This window comes from Panthera tigris, chromosome D4 (assembly GCF_018350195.1).
Source record: "Panthera tigris isolate Pti1 chromosome D4, P.tigris_Pti1_mat1.1, whole genome shotgun sequence".
Taxonomy (NCBI): Eukaryota; Metazoa; Chordata; class Mammalia; order Carnivora; family Felidae; genus Panthera; species Panthera tigris.
This window is the reverse complement of record NC_056672.1, coordinates 45,955,508-45,975,128: the sequence shown is the minus strand read 5'-3', so window position 1 is coordinate 45,975,128 and position 19,621 is coordinate 45,955,508. Positions and strand designations below refer to the sequence as shown.

At 41.3% G+C, this 19,621-nt stretch overlaps 1 long non-coding RNA gene across 2 annotated transcripts in view; it reads right to left on the bottom strand.

Moving 5' to 3' along the window:
* Positions 1-19,621, bottom strand: part of LOC102959087 — a 93,837-nt gene that overhangs the window by 13,954 nt on the left and 60,262 nt on the right. For both annotated transcript variants that reach the window (XR_006210856.1, XR_006210857.1), the window contains one exon: positions 14,005-14,166. This is a non-coding gene — a long non-coding RNA (uncharacterized LOC102959087). The remainder of the gene's footprint in view (positions 1-14,004; positions 14,167-19,621) is intronic.

The window sequence follows — 19,621 nt, the reverse complement described above, 5'->3', positions numbered from 1 at the left end:
ATAAGTCTATCAGACAAGGTCACAGCATTTTTTTTTTTTTTAGAGAGAGAGAAAGAAAGAGAAGAAGAGGGGAAGGAGCAGAGAGGGAGGGAGAGAGAGAATGCCAAGCAGGCTCTGCACTGTCAGCACAGAGCCAGACACAGGGCTTGAACCCACAAACTGAGATCATGCCCTGAGCTGAAACGGAGAGTTGGACACAACAAACTGAGCCACCAAGGTGCCCCAATTGTTTTCATCTCAGAAATTATTCCAGTTTAAATAAAATAATTTGAAAAAATATTTTCATCGTCAGAAAAACTAGGTTTTGGGGTTGTGTGTTGGTTTATTGCTTGTTTTAGGTAACTTTCCTATCAAGGGCCAGTTTGTGCCTCAGATTTTGACCCAGCAATAGATTAAAGTCCCTTATCAGAGATATGGAATGCTGTATCCAATGACACATATCCTTTCTCTGTCCTTTAAAGCACATATCGTCCCTCCAAAGGAACTTCACCATGAAACTACATGACACAATCAATAAGGACCTCCGACGGAGACCAACCCCTCGCCCGTCCTACCCCCCGCTGCCTGAAGACCGTATCATTGCCCCAGTCAGTCATCCTACGAGAACCAGTAAATTGCATGTGTAGCTCCAGCACTGGATGAAGGAAGCAAGGACAGCAGAAAGCAGCCTTTGGTCATCCTCCCAAGGCCCCTGATGTGGAAGGAACAATCGCCTGGTACACAAAAACGATCATTGTAATCCCCAGTACGAGGGCTTGGGGTGTGGGAAAGGAAGGGCGGCCCGGAATTTGAAAGCTAGAATAGCAAGGTAAGAGATCTGAGAGCTTCAAGAGGAGTCTGTGTTGTTTGTTTTTAGTCTAGACTGAGAGCGCAAGGACTTAGGAAATATGCGTTAAGTTAGAAGACACCCTGGGGTTGTTTTCTTTCTCCACTTGGAGCCCTGAGTAATTGTGCACAGGCCAGTGCCTGCGCCCAAGCTGACTAACAGCTACAGCAATTCCCTCCCTTTCTCTCCACATCCAATCAGGAATCAAGAATGACTGCCACTCACTTCTTAGGACCTCCTCCACCTTTCCCACACTACGTGTGTCTGCAATATATCAGAAATCTCCATATTTCTCACCTGATTGGAGACCCTGATCCATAAACCAGCCTGCTTTTTAAAGAGCAGGTTTAACCAGAGGACTGCCCAGTTTAAAAATTCTTCAGTGGCTCCAAGTAGCCAAAATCCGAACTGTCCTCCTATACAGGCCCTGTCAAAACAATTACCTTGGTTCATATCCTGTCTTTGCTATTTGCCAATCTGGGAAATTTTCTTAAACTCTTTGATCCTCAGTTTCATCATCTATAAAATAGGGTAACAATAGTCATTCTTCATAGGTTTGTTGTGAAGATCAATGAGACACTCCTTTTAAAAACCTTTGCGCTGCTGAACTTGGGGCGCCTGAGTGGCTCAGTCCGTTAAGCCTCTGACCTCGGCTCAGGTCATGATCTCACAGTTGGTGAGTTCAAGCCCCACATAGGGCTCTGTGCTGACAGCTCAGAGCCTGGAGCCTGCTTTGGATTCTGTGTCTCTCTCGCTCTCTGCCCCTCTCCCACTCACTCTGTCTCTCAAAAATAAATGTTAAAATAAATTTTTTTAAAGACCTTAGCACTGCCTAGTGTTCAGTCACTTGACTATCATTGCTATTATTATTTTACCAACTTACTATTCGCTACAAAAGCCCTCCCCACGTTGGCCCTTCCTCCTCTCCAGCTATCTATCTTGTTACTGGCCGATCTGTAATCCCAGGTTTTGTATCTGAAGGACCCACTTTGTGCCAGCCCCCAAAGCCAAGGGATTTACATATGTTCTTTAATCATTCACAACTCCATGAGATAAGTACTGGCATCCTCATTTTACAGAGAAGGAAACTGAGACTCAAAAAAGTTAAGCAGGGCCCCTGGGCAGCTTAGTCAGTTAAGGGTCCAACTCAGTTTCGGCTCAGGTCATGATCTCATAGTTCGTGAGTTCCAGCCCCCCCCCACCCCACCCCCACCCCCCCGCTGTCAGCACAGAGCCTGCTTGGGATTCTCTGTCTCCCTCGCTCTCTGCCCCTCCCCTGCTTACTCTCAAAATAAATAAATAAACTTTAAAAACAAGTTAAGCAACTTGGCCAAAGTAACCCAGCTACTAAGTGGTGGAGTCCATAGATGAAATCAAAGTCCATCACACTCCAAATCTGTTTTTTTAATGACTACTTTCTGCTGCATTTATCCCACCTTATTTCCCCTAAAGTTGCTGAAACAATTTTCTGGCCCTGCATGCTTTTCCAGAACCTCACCACTTCTCCATCAAAAGGTGGAATCTATGTCATCTCTCCTTGAACCGGGGCAGCACCCTTTGGTTGCCTCCGCTGAGTCTGGCACAAGTTAAGCTATGTGATTTTCAAGTCTAGGTCATAAAAGGAAATGAAGCCAGGGCACCGGGCGGTTCAGTCTGCTAAGCCTCCGACTTCAGTTGAGGTTGTGATCTTATGGTTCATGGGTTTGAGCCTCATGTTGGGCTCTGTGCTGACAGATCAGAGCCTGGAGCCTGCTTCAGATTCTGTGTCTCCCTCTCTCTCTGTCCCTCCCGACTCATACTCTATCTCTCTCTCTTTCTCAAAAATAAATAAAAAAACATTAAAAAAAAAAAAAAGGAAATGAAGTTTCTGTCTGGCAATCTCTTTTAGAGCATGCACCTTTGGAGGCCTAAGCTGCCATTCAGAAGTTCAACTACCTGAAGCTGCCATGCTTGAGAGACCATGAGAAGAGATCACATAAAGATAGAAATGCTTGGGGAGCCCCAGCCATCAGCCATCTTTCGAGCACCTCCAGCAGTCACTGCACAGAATGGAAAGGAGTCGTCTTCCCCAAGCCCTGCCCCAATTGCAGATTTGTGAACTAAATCAGTGATCATGATGATTGAAGCCACTAAGTTTTGGAGTGTTTTGTCACACACTAATAGAAAACCAGATCACCCACACAAACCTCCGACACTATTTAATCACTTTCATTTCCCCTGACAAACACACCTCTCATGGCCCTCTTCACGGGAGCAATTGCTTCTGCCTACAAATCACTACCAGCCCAGGATGCCTCAGCCAGCGCACACACACCCTCATTTAAAGAGTTACTTGGCTTTCAAGAGTCATTGTAGGTATTGTCATTTTAGTCATCTTTCCCAAATTTGGAAGTGAGTGGTTAAGGACCCCAACTGCTAGTCAAAATGTCTAGACTTAAACTTTTTTTGTTCACCGCTTCCAACCTGCAGGACTTAATGTCTCCAAAACCCCTGTGCCTACAAAAGGGAATAATAACAAAACCCTATTTTGGTATTATAGCGATTCATTTGTAGCTCCCAGCAAAGTTCCTGCTATTTAATAAGAGTTCAATATACAGGGCGCCTGGGTGGCTCAGTCAGTTAAGCGTCTGACTTCAGCTCGGGTCATGATCTCACGGTTCATGGGTTCAAGCCCCCCGTCAGGCTCCACACTGTGGAGCTTGGGATTCTCCTTCTCCCTCTCTCTCTGTCCCTTCCCCACTCGTGTTTTCTCTCTCTCTCAAAACTAAATAAACTTAAACAAAAAAGTTCAATACATGTTGCTGTAATTAGAGCACTAATTATATTGCATTGCAATTATCTATGTTTTTGTTTGTTTCCTCTTCTGAACAAGAACAGTGTGCCCTCAATGCCTGGCACCTAAGATATGCAAAAAACATTTTTGTTAAATATATAAACAAATGAATGAACAAAGAAACAAACAAAGGAAGGTGAACAGGTTTGTGTGCTCTAGCCTCCTTTCAACTCCTCAGATCTAGTGTGTAAGAGGGTAAAATGACAGAGATCTCCACTCCTGTGGGAAGCAGTTCCAGCCATTACTTCTGAGACTTCCACACACCCAAAGCCAAGGGAGCATCCTCACTTGGCCAGGACAACCTTTTTGCTTCTGACACTCCAAACCAGATGCCAGGACTATAAGGAAAACCAGTGCCAAAATGTGAGATGGCCTCCAAATGCAGATTCTCTTTCCTCGTCTAACTATTTTATAGCCTGCCATCAAGACGCCTGACCTTGCCAAGTAAAACCCAGTTAATCTTTTACAACGTCAGTCTCCTTTACGGACTCCACGATATGGCAACGCCATATGGTGGTGATGCTGTAAAAGGGACTCTGCTCTTTCCTGAAAGCAGGTTTATGCTGCACTTAGCAAATAATGCGCCTCTTGCCTCATGCGTGATATTTCCCCACTGATTTCTGCTCAATCTAAAGAAATTGAGAGAAATTATTAAACAGCAGCATAACTTTCATTAATAAGGTGAGAAACCTACACTTAATTTTCACTTAATTTTCATTTTCACCGTAGAATTTACATATATGTATATACATGAAATTCTCATTATAACAGCTAACAAGCTACGGATACGTTGGCTGAGCTCCAATAACTGCCGTTGCAAGTCTATGCCTTCCCCAAGTACCAATGTCATTCTAGTACGCCTTAATTTCAAGATCCAGAAAACCCCAATGCACCAGTGGGACACCTCCAGCCTCAGCATAAAAGTAAAAGTTTAAATATTTATTAAATGAGTAAAATTCCGGGTGTTGGCTGTCTATAGTCATAAATTGCTTTAAAAGCAAATATGGACTTTGTCTTACTGTTGTTATTATTGTAGATTCTATGCTTTTTGTAAGTTAAATCATTTCTGCATTCTTCTCTGAAAGGAGTTGTCTGAAGGCTGCAGAATGCTGAGAGTTAGAAAGATTTCTGAGGCGTGGCACCACATTCTCTGATTGGGCAGCTGCTCTCGAACGATGTGGGCCTTTTGCTGTTGACTCACCAGAGGGCAGCAGCTTTGCAGCTTGATGTCAGCACACAAGAATGTCAGACACTTCTCTTTGCCAGCCACCCCCCCACCCAGCCCCCAGGAGTAGCCCAGAATTAAGCAAAGCTGTTTGGGTTAGCTTCTGACTAGCCTCCTGGTTGGGTTTCTCGCTGCCCTGGTTACTATGCTCCAGCAAAGAAAATCCCCACCAGATCTCTGCGGGGGAACAAGAAACGTTTCCAGCTATGTGTCTCTGGGGATACCAATATAATTGCCCGAGGAAGGTTTGGATATTTGGGGGAATGGGTATATTTGGGGGCCTGGGTATGGTTTTCTGGGTGCCCCTTTCCAACACACACACACACACACACACACACACACACACACACACACTTATCTTCCCTAGAAAGAAAACAATACAGAAAGAATCTTGCAAACAAGCACTAGCAAAATTTCTAGATTCTAAATGGATTATGCGTTGCTTGTACTCCTGGTATTTGATCTGTTTCAATCTCCCCCACATTTCTGACTTTCCCAACTGAAGCCTCAGATCTAGTTCTAGCCTAGCTGGGATATCCCCGAGGTCCTTTCTACCCTACCAGTCTATGTTCGCATGAAATTAGACAACAAAGAGCTTTCGGAAAGGATCAGTTTCTTGATGATGCCCATGGGACCCAGCAGAGCTGTCTGCCCCACAGTAACTAGTCCCAGCTCCTGAGTACCTAGTTTTATATGTGACCTAGTTTTACATCTCCTGTCCCACCATCTCCCCACTTAACAGAGAAAAAAGTCTTGGTTCTAAGTTAATTAACATGTTCATATTTGGTGTTTTTAGATGGCTCTCGTGGTTTTAGGCAACTGAAAGCAGTAAGCAGACAGTACATTGCATACTTAAAGTAATTGTGGCCAAGGTCAATTAAACCAGTATAGTTAAGCCAAGGTGAAATTGATGGGTCACAGCAACTAAGTCTGTCCTAATTCAACTTGAAAAAGCGTGGGGATCCCAGAGCTTAAGGCTGTTTGATACCGGGGATCCCAGGGCTTAAGGCTGTTTGATTCCCTTGATGCACTGATATTTGAGGCAAAATCATTCTCTGTGATCTCACCCTCATTCCACTTCTTTAACCTGAAGGATGGCACCAGCCTCAACTCCCCATTCCATTTAAATGTCCTCCAGGATTCTCCAGTTTGCTTATTGCAGTGAACTAAATTGTGGCCCCTAAAAAGACATGTCCATGCCTAATGCCTAGAACCTGGGAATATGACCTTATTTGGAAAAAGTTAAAGATCTGGAGATGAGATCATTCTGGATGATACAAGTGGGCCCTGAATCCAATGGAAAATATCCTTATAAGAAACACCCAGAGGAGAGACATGGAGGGGGCCTGGGGAAGAGGACAAAGCCATATAAAGATGGAGGGAGAAGTGGAGTGATACAGTCACAAGCTAAGAAACTCCTGAAGCCACCAAAAGCCAGAAGAGGTGAGGAATGGGTCCTCCTCTAGAGCCTCTGTGGGGAGCACAGCTCTTGCCAATGTTTTGATTTTGGATTTCCTACCTCCAGAATTGTGAAGACCTTTCTGTTGGGTACTTAGTTATAGCAGCCATAGAAAACAAATACAGTTATAAACTCAAATACCTTATAGGAATCATACAAGCAATGAAATGAGCAAGCAGTCCAGATACGGAAATCGTGGTTTTAGCATCTCATATAATTTTTCATTAACTAAAATTGATCATCTCAAGGCAGGGAAACAACAGGAAGTACAAGTGGTCTTTAGCAAAAGTGAGAACAAATGTCCTAGCCAAAAGTAGTATCTATAACCCAGACCCACCTAATTGTTACCATATGAAAACATGAGCCCAGCATGGCCACATCTTCCCATTTTTATTGGATTTTTATTTTAAATCTTTTGTTTTTGTTTTTTTTTTTTGAGAGAGAGAGTGATCCAGAGCATGAGCAGGGAAAGGGAAGAGGAAGAGGGAGAGAGAGATTTTTTTTTAAGTTCATTTATTTATTTTGAGAGAGAGAGAGAGAGAGAGAGCATGAGCAGAGGAGGGGCAGAGAGAGAGGGAGAGAGAGTCCCAAGCAGGCTCTGAGCTGTTAGCGCAGAGTCCGATATAGGCCTCAATCTCACAAACTGTGAGATTTTTATGACCTGAGCTGAGACCAAGAGTTGGGTATTCAACTGATTGAGCTACTCAGGCACCCATAAATCTCCTACATTTTAAGTGTTGGTTCACAAACCAAATAGGCAAACTGCACTCTGCAGGCCCAACCAAGTATGTTTGAGGACTGAAGTATGACCACAAGTGGCCAGTTGCAGGGAGCACTTTGACTCTTACAACAGTATTTAAAGTATGTGCTACCAATAGTTCATGATAAAACTAAGACCAGGGCCTTGTTTTTCTCCTACTCAACCTCGTCTGCCAACCCACACCACTTACATTCAAAATCTTTCCCATCGTTGGTGTAGGCAGAGAGAAATATTCTGTTGAACCCTAAGATAGTATATCTCCTTCCTCCTTTTAGGCCTTCTAGGCCTTGTGTCTTAGTTTCTGTATGGTAACTTAATTTGGACTCTGACCACTTAGAATCTAGAAGTCGTGTGTGCGCGCGCGCGCGCGTGTGTGTGTGTGTGTGTGTGTGTGTGTTTGCATGTGTGTCTTGAAGAGGATTACAGATAGGTACCCTGCAGTATGAGTGATTACTTTAGAAGGAAAAATAAAATAAAATTATTCACTAGGGACAAGTAAAATTCAAAGGCCATTTTTATCTGCTTATTTTATCCCATAATATTAAAATATATTTTTACTAAAAGGATTGGTATTTAGGTCAGATAAAACTGAAGATATAAAACTCAGACATAACTTGATATTGACACAGCCTCTGTATTTACTTTATTAAATGTTGCTATTTCTTTGATCATTTGTTGAATCTCTAGAGCTACCCATTTCCCAATTCAGACAGTAGGTGTCCTACAGAGCACTATAAAGTAAGCCATGGTTCAACTAGATTGAATTTTTCAGTCTGTCCATAAAGGTGATTAGGAAGATAGTCATGAGCTTTGAAATTACCACAAAAATGAATGCGAGACAAAGATTGATATTGTAGGGGCACTTGGGTGACTTAGTAGGTGAAGCATCAACTCTTGATATCGACTCAGGTAGTGATCTCACTGTCGTGAGATCGTGGGTTCGTGCCCCGTTGGGCTCTGTGCTAAGTGAAGCCTGTTTGAGAGTATCTCTCTCTGCCCCTCCCCCATTCATGTTTTCTCTCTCTCAAAATAAATAAATAAACTTAAGAAAATATTTATATTATAACTCTTGGTTGAGTCTGTAATTAGGAAAGAAAGTTGTATATAATCAATATTCATAATTGATCCCTATGTTCTTATGGAAATATTCTAAAAATAAATAGGACAGACTTTTGAAGGGTCCCTTTAAAAAATTTAAAAGATTTTCAGAAATAGAAAGAGAAATGAGTTTCCCTACTGGTGGAGAATTTTCCTTAGTCAAATTAAAGTGAAGGATGCAAAGAATTCTAACAACTCAATAAGAAGACAACCCAATTTTAAAATGGGAAGAAGATTTAAATAGGCATTTCACCAAAGAAGATGTATAAACAGTTTATAAGCACATGAAAATGTGTTGAACATCACGAGTCATTAGTGAAAGGCACATCAAACCCATAATAAGGTACCACCTCGACCCACTAGGATCAAATCTGTCACCAAGACAATGAAAAGTGTTGGTAAGGATAAGGAGAGGCAGGAACCCTTCTTAATTCCTTGTTGATAAGGATATACAGAGATGTAGCTACTTTGGGAAACAGTTTGACAGTTTCATGTAGAGTTAAATATTAATTTCCATACAACATAGCAATTCTCGTCCTAGATGTCTCCTAAGGAGAAATGAAAAAATGCTTCTACATAAAGACTTGAACATGATGCTCCTAACAGCATTATTAATAATAGTCAAAAAGTGGAAACAGCTGAAATGTCCATTAACTGGTGAATGTATACACAAAATGTTGTATGTCCATGCAATAGCATGTTATTCAACCATAAAAAAGAATGAAATGCTGATATATATATATGAATACATATATATGAAACACTATACTAAGTAAAAAAAACAGACACAAAACACCACATATTATATGATTTTATTTATATGAATTGTCCAAAAAAGATAGTCATAAAAATAGACAGTTGACTAGTGGTTGCCTGTGCCTGGGGTGAGGACAGGAATAACGGGAATGGGGTATCTTATTGGGATGATGAAAATGTTCTAAAAATATTGTAGTTATGATTACACAGCTCAGTAAGTTTATTAGAAGTTTATTAGAAGTCACCAGATTGTGCACTTAAAATGGGTGAATTTATGGTGTGTGAGTTAAATTTCAATAAATCTGTTTTAAAAACTTAGAGAATCATTAAAAGACTAAAACCTGACATCTAAAAATTTTCTCTTTTATCCTACAATGAATCTGCAAACAAATTTGTCAATAATTCCTACCAAACACCTCTTCTTTTTTTATCATTTTTGTATTAGTTTATTTATTTATTTTGAGAGAGAGAGAGAAAGTGCAAGCCAGGGAGGGGGCAGAGAGAGAGGGAGAGGGAGAATCCCAAGCAAGCTCCACACTGTCAGGACAGAGCCCAATGCGGGGCTCAAACCCACCAGTCATGAGATCAGGACCTGAGGCGAAATCAAAAGTCAGACGCTTAACTGACTGAGCCACCCAGAGCCCCATTTTTATCATTTTACGTATTTCTTTTTTTAAGTTTATTTATTTATTTTGAAAGAGAGAGAGCGTGTGTGTGAGCAGGGGAAGGGCAGGGGGGGTGGGGAGGGAGAGAGAGAGAGAGAGAGAGAGAGAGAGAGAGAATCCCAAGTAGGCTCCACACAGTCAGCACAGAGCCCAACTCAGGGCTTGAGCCCATGAACATAATCACGACCTGAGCTGAAATCAAGAGTCCGACACTTAACCGACTGAGCCACCCAGGCACCCCTCATTCTACATAGTTCAAAATATAACATGTACAAAATAGAACACAAAGAAAAAATTTTCTCCCACTATTTTCCCTCAGCCCCCAAATGCCCTTTCTTGGAAGCAATCATTGTTATTTGTTTCTTGTGTGTCTTTCTAGAAATATTTTACGCATCTCTAGAAATATATATGTATGTGCATTCTACCCCCAACACAGACACATACACACACACAGACCCACACACACACAGACCCACACACACACAGACCCACACACACACAGACACACACACACACACACACACACACACACACTCTTTCCCACAGCTTGCAGCATATTATACATAGTGTTCTACACATTTCTTTTTTTTTACTTAATAATCAATAATCTAAATTTCAGAATCTAAACATATGAATCTAAATATTACTCAAATCTTTTCCGTCTTTACTGTCCCACTTTGCTTGGACCCACTGTATTTTACTTATTTTGAGATGCCATCAGTTATAAAACACACTGGTATTTGGGGACCATTAAGAGAGAAAAAAATGCTGCCAATTAAATTATGACATAAAATTGATTGTAAGATACATCTCAGTTTCGGGGAAAAAAACCCATAATGTTAACAAGTGCATATATATATACACAAACATGTAAATAATAAAATATATTACAACATTGTTTAGCATCAGACATTGACCCTGGCCCCTTCTCAATTCATACTCTCCTGTCAGAATAATTTTTCTAAGCTCTAAGTTTAATCTTTTCATTTATTTCTCTGCTAAAAATCATTTATGGCTTCCCATTGCTACAGGATGAAGCCCAAATAACTCAGTGTTACAAATGTCAGTGTTACAAGACCCTTCCCTTTCCTGGCTTCATTTCTTTGCACGCTCTAGACAGGCCCAACTATTGACTCTTCCTCAAAAATGTAGCATTCTTTCAAAACTTTGTGCTCTTGTACATGTTGTCCTCTCTCGCCTGGAATACACTTGACCCTAACTGGGAGGACCTAGCTAAATACCATTTGTCCTCCAAGACTCATCTCCGGGAAAATCGCCATGAACTTCCCCAGTTCAATTAAATGTCCTTTTTGTACTGCCACCCTCGCTGTGCTTAATTCCATCCAGAGCACTCCCTGCCCAGTATCAGGATTTTTTGCTCCCTTGTCTGTCTTCACCACTCTTATTTTTCTCGCATCACCAGGGATTGCCACAGTGCCTAGTCCATGGTGAGCATTCAATAAATATTTATTGAATGAATGTGTACTTTAGCCCCTGGAAGTAATCAACACATCTGCAATAAGGGAGGTGTGGTCAGCTTATTATAGGGGAAAGTGCACACTGTATCTGAAGTCAGAGGATGCCGGTTACAGGCTCTGAACACTTCCTTTTTTTAATGTGTATTTATTTTTTTAAATGTTTTAGTTATTTATTTTGAGAGAGACAGCATGCAAGCAGGGAAGGAGCAGAAGAGAAGGAGAGAGAGAGGGAATCCCAAGCAGGCTCCACATTGCCAGTGCGGAGCCCGACATGGGGCTCAATCCCACAAACTGTGAGAATCTGAGCTGAAGTCAAGAGTCAGATGCTTCACCAACTGCAGGCTCTGACACTTCTTTTTTTTTAATTTTTTTTTAATGTTTATTTATTTTTGAGAGAGAGAGAGACAGCGTAAGCAGGAGAGGGACAGAGAGAGAGGGAGACACAGAATCCGAAGCAGGCTCCAGGCTCTGGGCTGTCAGCACAGAGCCTGATGCGGGGCTCGAACTCATGAACTGTGAGATCATGATCTGAGCCGAAGTCGGACACTTAACCAACTGAGCCACTCAGGCACGCCTCTGACACTACTAACTCTCTGATCTTAGTTTGATGAGACTTGGTCTCATCATCTAAAAATATGAACAGTAACTACCAGCCTAGAAGGGAAGTGACTGGCATGGAGTGGGTGCTCTAAAGACAGCAGCTTTTATTAGAGGGACGGGAACATCCTATGCCGCTGAACAGATTTTGTTTACCCTGAAAGCAGACACACCACGGACATGTGTTGTACTACCAAACGGACTTTGTTTTCCCGCTTTTATTTTGTATCAGTTGAAAAAGAAAGTAACGCCTTTTGACAGACTTGAAAAGAGGACATATAACCATGTTTCAGAAATCAAGAGGACAAAAAGACACACAGCCAATTCTTGCTCCCAACTTTACCCCAGCTCCAGTAGGTAATCACCTGTAACCGTTTTTTGTTTGTTTTTATTGTGAGAGAGACCGCATGAGCAGGAGGAGATAGGCAGAGAGAGAGAGAGAGGATCTTTAAAAAAAAAAAAAAAAAAAAAAAAGTTTATTTATTTATTTTGAGAGAGAGAGAGAGAGAGAGAGAGCAGGGGAGGGGCACAGAGGGAATCCCAAACAGGCTCTGCACTGTGCAGAGCCAGATGTGGGGCTTGATTTCATGAACAGTGAGATTAGGACCCAAGCTAAAATCAAGAGTCAGAGGCTTAACCAAGACACCCAGGTGCCTCAAGAGAGAAAGAGAGAGAGAGAGAAATCTAGACAGAGAATCTTAAGCAGGCTCCAAGCTCATCCCAGAGCCTGATTCGGGACTTGATCCCACAATCCTGGGATCATGACCTGAGCTGAAATCTCAACCGACTGAGCCACCCAGGCATTCCCACCTTTAACAGGTTTTTTTTTTTTAAATCCTTCTCATGTTTATTCATAAGACAAATACAAGCACATATAAATAAATACATATTATTCCCCCCTTTTTCTTACACAACGTGTGCCATGTTATATATATACACTATTCTATATGTTGCTCTTTCCACTTAATATCTAAAGGAATTCTGTGACCTTCTAAGTTTGCCCTGCAAAATTCCAATCAAGTAGGCAGGTCATGGAAAGGGGTATCTTATTTATCGCTTTTGCATCCTGGCTCTAAACTATAAGCAAAAGTTAAAGGCTTGACTCACAGCTTCAACCACAAAGTAACTATATGACTAAAACAAGGAGCCATCTGCCTGCCTGTCGCGCCAAGCCACAGGAAAGAAACCCCAGCCCAGCTGAAAAGGTACAAAGAACGCTGCAAACAGCCCTGGCAGGCAGGCTAGTCGGTCTTTAGCACCTACTATTGCCTACCTGGTTTTCATCACATAAATGATAAGAGCCTTCACCTTTAAAGGAAATGATTATTTTCAGAATTGTAAATAGCTTCCATTTGGGGGCTGTGACTCAGAACAAGATCTGCATTTTTTTTTCCGAGAGCTGGTAGCCTCTAGCCTACCAGCCTAGCTGGTAGGACAAGGGGATGTTTCAGGCACAAATACCTCTTATTCTTTCTGTTCTGTTGATCACATAAATGATAAAGGTACACGTACAAGAATATTAAAACATTTGGCAAAATGAGGGTATTAGAATAATAGACCTTTCTTTCACTGGCAAGTTTAGTTATGGCTCAGATTGCCCACGTCCCCTCTGCCTTCTGATTTCTTTCTCAGGCATCCATCACCTGAGTTGGTGACCCAAAGTCCCAAACTCTCCTCCAAATGGCCCCAGTTTAATCACTATGCCCCCCACTCCAAGTCTCTGACTGCCCACTGCCCTTCCAGAAGTGCTCCACATGAGCAAACAGACTAGTTAGAAGTTAGCACACACACCAGATTCTCTGTCTCATACACAGCAAACCACGTCACTCTGACCCCATTTGTCATGTATACGAACTGCAGGGAATTTAGCAGGAAGATTAAAGATGAGCTTGGAAGAGGACAGAAACTTCCTGATGTCTCAAAGGGATTGTGTCTGACCCATAAGCCCAGCAAGTGGGAACCCAGGTCACCTGTCTACACCGTTCAGACCGCAAACACTGCAAATCCAGCAGGCAAAGAAAAATAAGTGCAGGAAGCTATGGGAGTCAGCAGCAAAGGCATCGAATCCAACACAGTGACACGGAAGGATGGAGGGTTATTAGGGTAATAAGGTGAAGCCTCTTAGCAGCTGATTTCTCCAGAAACCGTAAGATACTGGCACAATATACTTACTATTAGTGTTTGAGCCAGAACAGTAGGAAAGTCTGAAGAATGAGCTGGGAATGGCCAGGTGGAGAAGGGCAGAGGGAACAAAACACACAAAAGCACTAAGGCTCTAAGTCTGGAAATAACAAGGCATTTGAATACCTCCAGATAGTTCCACGTGAATGCAGACAGAATACCCGGAAGCCAAGGCCAGCATCATGGTGAGAGACGAATTGAGGCTAGAGAAACGGCCAGCTGGTGAAGGATTCTGTGAGGCCATGCTCAGGATCTTGGATTTTAACTTGAAGGCACTACTGGGAGCCACTATAGGATTTTAATCAGAGAATAACAAGATCAGATTTAAGTTGTGGGAAGGTCAATCATAGCATATAGATCACGGATTTGAGTGCTGTGTCCACAGCACCTACTATTCGACTGTCCAAGCTAAGCTGTAACCTCAATGAAAGCAGGGAGTATACGTGCTGTCTCGTTATATCTCTGGTACCTGATACAATGCCTAGCACACTGCTGGTCATGAATGAATGAATGGACGGTGGGATCCAGTCTCATTCGTCTTTGTGTCCCTAATGCTTATGTAGTGATTAGCACCATGGAGGTATTTGATAAAGATCTGTTGAATAAATAAATAAATACTAACTTCTGCCTCATTCTCTCCCAACGCTCCCCTAAAACAAAAAAAAATTGTATAATTTACCCAAATTCCCTATATTGTTTGCCTCTTGTATGCTGTTCTCTCTGGAATTCCCTATGCCTCTTTCCTTTCTGTCCTCTGAGTTGCACTTATGCCTCAATACTCGGCTCACATTTTACCCACTTGGGGGTCAGCCCCTAACCACTATGCTGACCCACACAGGATTCCTTCTGACCTACTTACTCCTTGGTTCTGGTTATATACTTTCTCATTTGTATAGTTTTTGTTGCATTCATCACATTTGTAGTATAATTTACTTATGTGTGGCTTTAGATTTTGAGTGTCTAGAGGACTGTTTCATTTTGCTTCCTTAACACCCCTCCCAGCTTAGGTCTTGACCACAAGAGACATTCAAGCAATGTCTTTCTGAAATGTAATTGTATATTATTTGAAGCTCTTCATTTTTCATCACTTCTGAAATTGATTCGCTTCAGGGTTTACCGTCCAGTGTGTTAAGCAACTCTTCCTTTTCATATCCTAAGGCTACCTTTAGCAAGGGCTTTGGGAGTTGGTGAATAATTCTGTGTCCACAGAACCTATCACCCTTGTGATTTCCTCTCTGTCCTCTCTCCTTTCATGTCTGAAGATTGAAGAGTCCAAAGTCAGATGAGGTAGCCCCTTAATTATCGTTTTTTAAAAAACATTTGCCCTTCGGACACCATCTTTATCCAAACTATCCTGTAGGAAACTTACAGAAGCCAAAACCACAGTATTCTAGGAGCAAACACATTGCACAAATGAAAGGTAATGCATTTTGTCTCATTTGCCACATTTTTTCCCAGTGCATGATCATGATTGTAGGTTTTTGAAGGAAAAGCTATAGATCAAATCAGAGTCGTGGCAATAATCTCTGTCTCCTTTTCGTAAACAAGAGCTCAACTCCCAGTGCAGCCCCACCTCACCCCCACCACACGTCTCTTTCCCTGATTACCATTATGGCCACCAACCACTATATACAAGGATTTCTTCCAACCCTGGTTACCAAGCACTGTGTTCAGCAAGATGGAGTGTGCAACTTACTCCTTCCAACTAGAATAGATGAAAAAGGGTGCCTGGGTGACTCAGAAGGTTAAACGTCTGACTCTTGATTTCATCTCAGGTCACGATCTCACGGTTTGTGGGTTTGGGCCCCGCATCAGGTCCCACACTGAGAACACGGAACCTGCTTGGGATTCTCTCTCCTCCCCTCTCTCTCTCTGCCCCTCCCCAATTGCTCTGTCTTTCAAAATAAATAAATAAACTTAATTTAAAAAAAATTAGAATAGATGAAAAAAACTAGAAACAACTGTCAGTTTTCTCTAAAATTAATCATTTTCCATTTTGCCATTTCCATTTCTAGTTCCTGCTCTCAAGGTTTAATAATCATTATTATTATATTATTTAATAATCATAATACTTATAGAATGCCAGATTTATGTCAGGCACTATTCTAAGTGATTGGTATTGTATACATATAGTTATTTAATCCTCATGAAATCCAGATGAAATTCATACCATTATTATCTCTATTTTACAAATGAAGAAACCAAGGCACAGAGAAATTGGGTAATTTGTCGATAATACATATTCCAAATCTAGTATGTGGCAGAGTGGAGATTTTAACCTATGCACTCTGACTCTTGGCCTAGAGCTGGGGTTTGGTGGAGAGAAAGGGGTAGGGAAAGCAGACAGTTTTATCTGAGCCTTTGCACTATTAGCAGTGACTTTGGGTGAATATGCAAACTTGCTGAGCCTCAGTTTTGATACCTGTAATGTGAAGATAGAAATAGACATTTCAGGGGCACCTGGGTGGCTCAGTCAGTTAAGCGTCTGACTTCAGCTCAGGTCACGATCTCACACTGTGTGAGCTCAAGCCCCACGTCAGGCCCTGTGCTGACAGCTCAGAGCCTGGAGCCTGCTTTGGATTCTGTGTCTCCCTCTCTCTCTGCCCTCTGCTCATGCTCTGTCTCTCTCACTCTCAAAACTGAATAAATGTTTAAAAAAAATTAAAAAAAAAAGAAATAGACATTTCAACAGTTTGTTGAGAGTAGTAAATATAAACACGCATGTAAAATACCTGGTTGACCGAAAGTACTTCACAAATGTCACGTCTCTTTCTCCTTCACCCAATTAGTTCTCTATTTTTACATTGTCACAACCATTTGAGAGCCACCACCAGAAACCACATGGTTTACTACCCAGTCCTGTCCTATACCAGCTGTGTGAACTGAAGCCCCCATTTCCTCTACTGTAAACTGGCAATCATAAAACCCATTGTAAGATTAAGTGAGATCATGTTTGAAAGGCTATTAGCACAATGCCTGGCATATGGTAAGTGCTCAATAAATGACAGAAGCTATAATGATGGTGATGATAAAGAAGAGGAGGGGATTATGAAGGACTAAGGCAATGATGTTTTCAGCTCCATTCTCCCTTCCCCCCTAAAAAAAGCCTGCCATCTGCCCTCCAGGGCTATAAGAAAAAGAAAAGCGTGCCACCGTTACTTCCTGGAAGGGGGAAAATTACTTGAAGCCCCAGTGACTACACTCAAACTCAGCAGTCTCAACCTTCTAGTGCATAAAATCATCTGGGACATTTATTAAAATTGCAGAAAGCACAAGTGCTGGTCAACAGAAAAATGATGTGGGCCAGAGAACTGGAGATCTACACTTTGAACCAGCTCTCAGGTGATTGCTTTGGTAGCCCTGGGATCACACTAAAATCACTGCCTTGGGATTAAATCAGCACATTTACTGCCTTGAACCAAGATTATTTCTAAGAATCTAAACGGGACTTTCTTTTTTTTTTTTTAATTTTTTTTAACGTTTATTCATTTTTGAGAGACAGAGAGAACAGAGCGTGAGCCGGGGAGGGGCAGAGAGAGAGGGAGACAGAATCTAAAGCAGGCTCTGGGCTCTGAGCTGTCAGCACAGAGCCCAATGCGGGGCTCGAACTCACTGAGCATGAGATCATGACCTGAGCCGATGTCGGACACACAACCGACTGAGCCACCCAGGCGCCTAAACGGGACTTTCAGTGAGATTTAAGACTGATTGTTGTTTGAAGGGGATTATTTATTAGGAAATATTCATTACTACTGACCAATTCAAAGTATTGTTCAACTATCGGACAGTTTAATTCTTGAGAATAAAATAAATAAATAGACACTCCTTTGACAAATATATGTGTACTCAAGTACATGTGAGTATTGATCTCAGGACTTTGAAGTATCCATAAAAGAACTGCCAGTCTATTTTCATTATCTCATACAACCTAGTCTTAAATTTCAGCCTGCTAGCCTATAGATGGTTTCACCCAAATTTACCTACTGTTACAGAAAGGATAATGAATTTGTGCATTGCGTAATCCTAAAAGGGCTTTATTGTTTTATTCAAACGTTATTCCTCATACACTCATCAAGAATGTTTCCATGCGGGGACACCTGGGTGGCTCGGTTGGTTAAGTGTCCAACTGCAGCTCAGGTCATGATCTCATGATTCGTGGCTTCCAGCCCTGCGTCAGGCTCTGCACTGACAGCTTGGAGCCTTCTTTGGATTCTCTGTTTCTCTTTCTCTCTCTGCCCCTCCCCCGAGCATGCATGCATGCACACTCTCTCTCTCAAATAAACATTTAAAAAAGTATATAAAAAAAGAATATTTCAATGCACTTCATTAAGTTCACACAATGAACAGCTTCAATATTGGTAAAGAAAATGTATGCATGGATAGTGCCACTTGTTAGATTAAGAAGTTGAGGGGGAAAAGTTTCCATTTCCGCAGGCCAAAAAAAGTCAACATAATGAATTCATTGTCATCAAATGATTCTGTGCCTGAATCACTAGACTTTGTCTGCCATCAATTAAATTTAGTCAATCTCTGTTGGTTTAGAAAAAAGAACTCTTAAAGATAAAAAAATAAAATTTTCATATTTCACTTATGGCCATGAAATATTATTATTATGGCTTCCACAGTATTATTAAGAAGTTAAATCTAAAGTCCTTCCAGGGACAAATTTAAGCTCACAACCCAGTAAGGCAGATAAATTCATCTTTACTGATCTTAAAAAAATTTGACACATTTGATACTTTTCATTATTTCTGGCCAAGCCTTAAGTAAACCAAAAAATACAGGAAATCTGAGAGGTGGTTCTTAATATAAACCAAGGAACTTCACTCAGAGATAATGAACGCCTCACCTTTTATAAGGTTTTTCTAGTATTTTTCAAACATTTGTTATGCAAAGAATTAAATCAGGTGCATATCACCAATTCCAGATCTCCTTTTCAACATCACTTTGATCAACTATTTTTAATCCAAACACTTCTTGTAACGTTTGGGAGTAAAATGTTTTAATTTAGCTGTTTACAAATGTTTGAAATTAATCATTGGCTCAATTTCATACCAATTTAAAGAAAAAAATTTTAAGAAGCTTAGTTTATGATTTTAAAAATTTTAGGGGCACCTGGGTGGCTCAGTCAGTTAAGCATCCCACTTTGGCTCAGGTCATGATCTCACGGTTGGTGGGTTTGAGCCCTGCATCTGGCTCTGTGCTGACAGCTCAGAGCCTGGAACCTGCTTCTGATTCTGTGTCTCCTTCTCTCTCTGCCCTCCCCACTCGTGCTCTCTCTCTCTCTCTCTCTCTCTCATAAATAAGTAAACTTAAAAAAATTTTTTTTAATTTCATAGCCCATTAACATTTGTTTCAAAAACTAGTTGGGGTCTTATTACATCTGTAATGTCTTAGCCCTACAGTTGAATGTTTTTAATATTATATTTTAAAATTAGAGGTTAAAAGCATCTATTTCAACTTGCTATTTATCCTATCCCTTTTAAGGGAAAAGTTATTTGTCTAAAAAAAAGTTGGAGGGTGTTTTTAAAGACTAATGGACCATCACAAATTAGAATCACGTGATATCTTTGCTCGGTTGACAATGTAAGAAGCAGGTGTCTATCGGGTTTCTCTTTGGTTTGACAAGCAGGTGTGCGGTATGCTGCTGTTGCTGATCCAGTCAGACACCCAAGTTCAGACAATGGCAATCCAAAGTTCCTAGTCATTTTTGTTTATCCTAGCTAAGGAACGCCTGTGAACT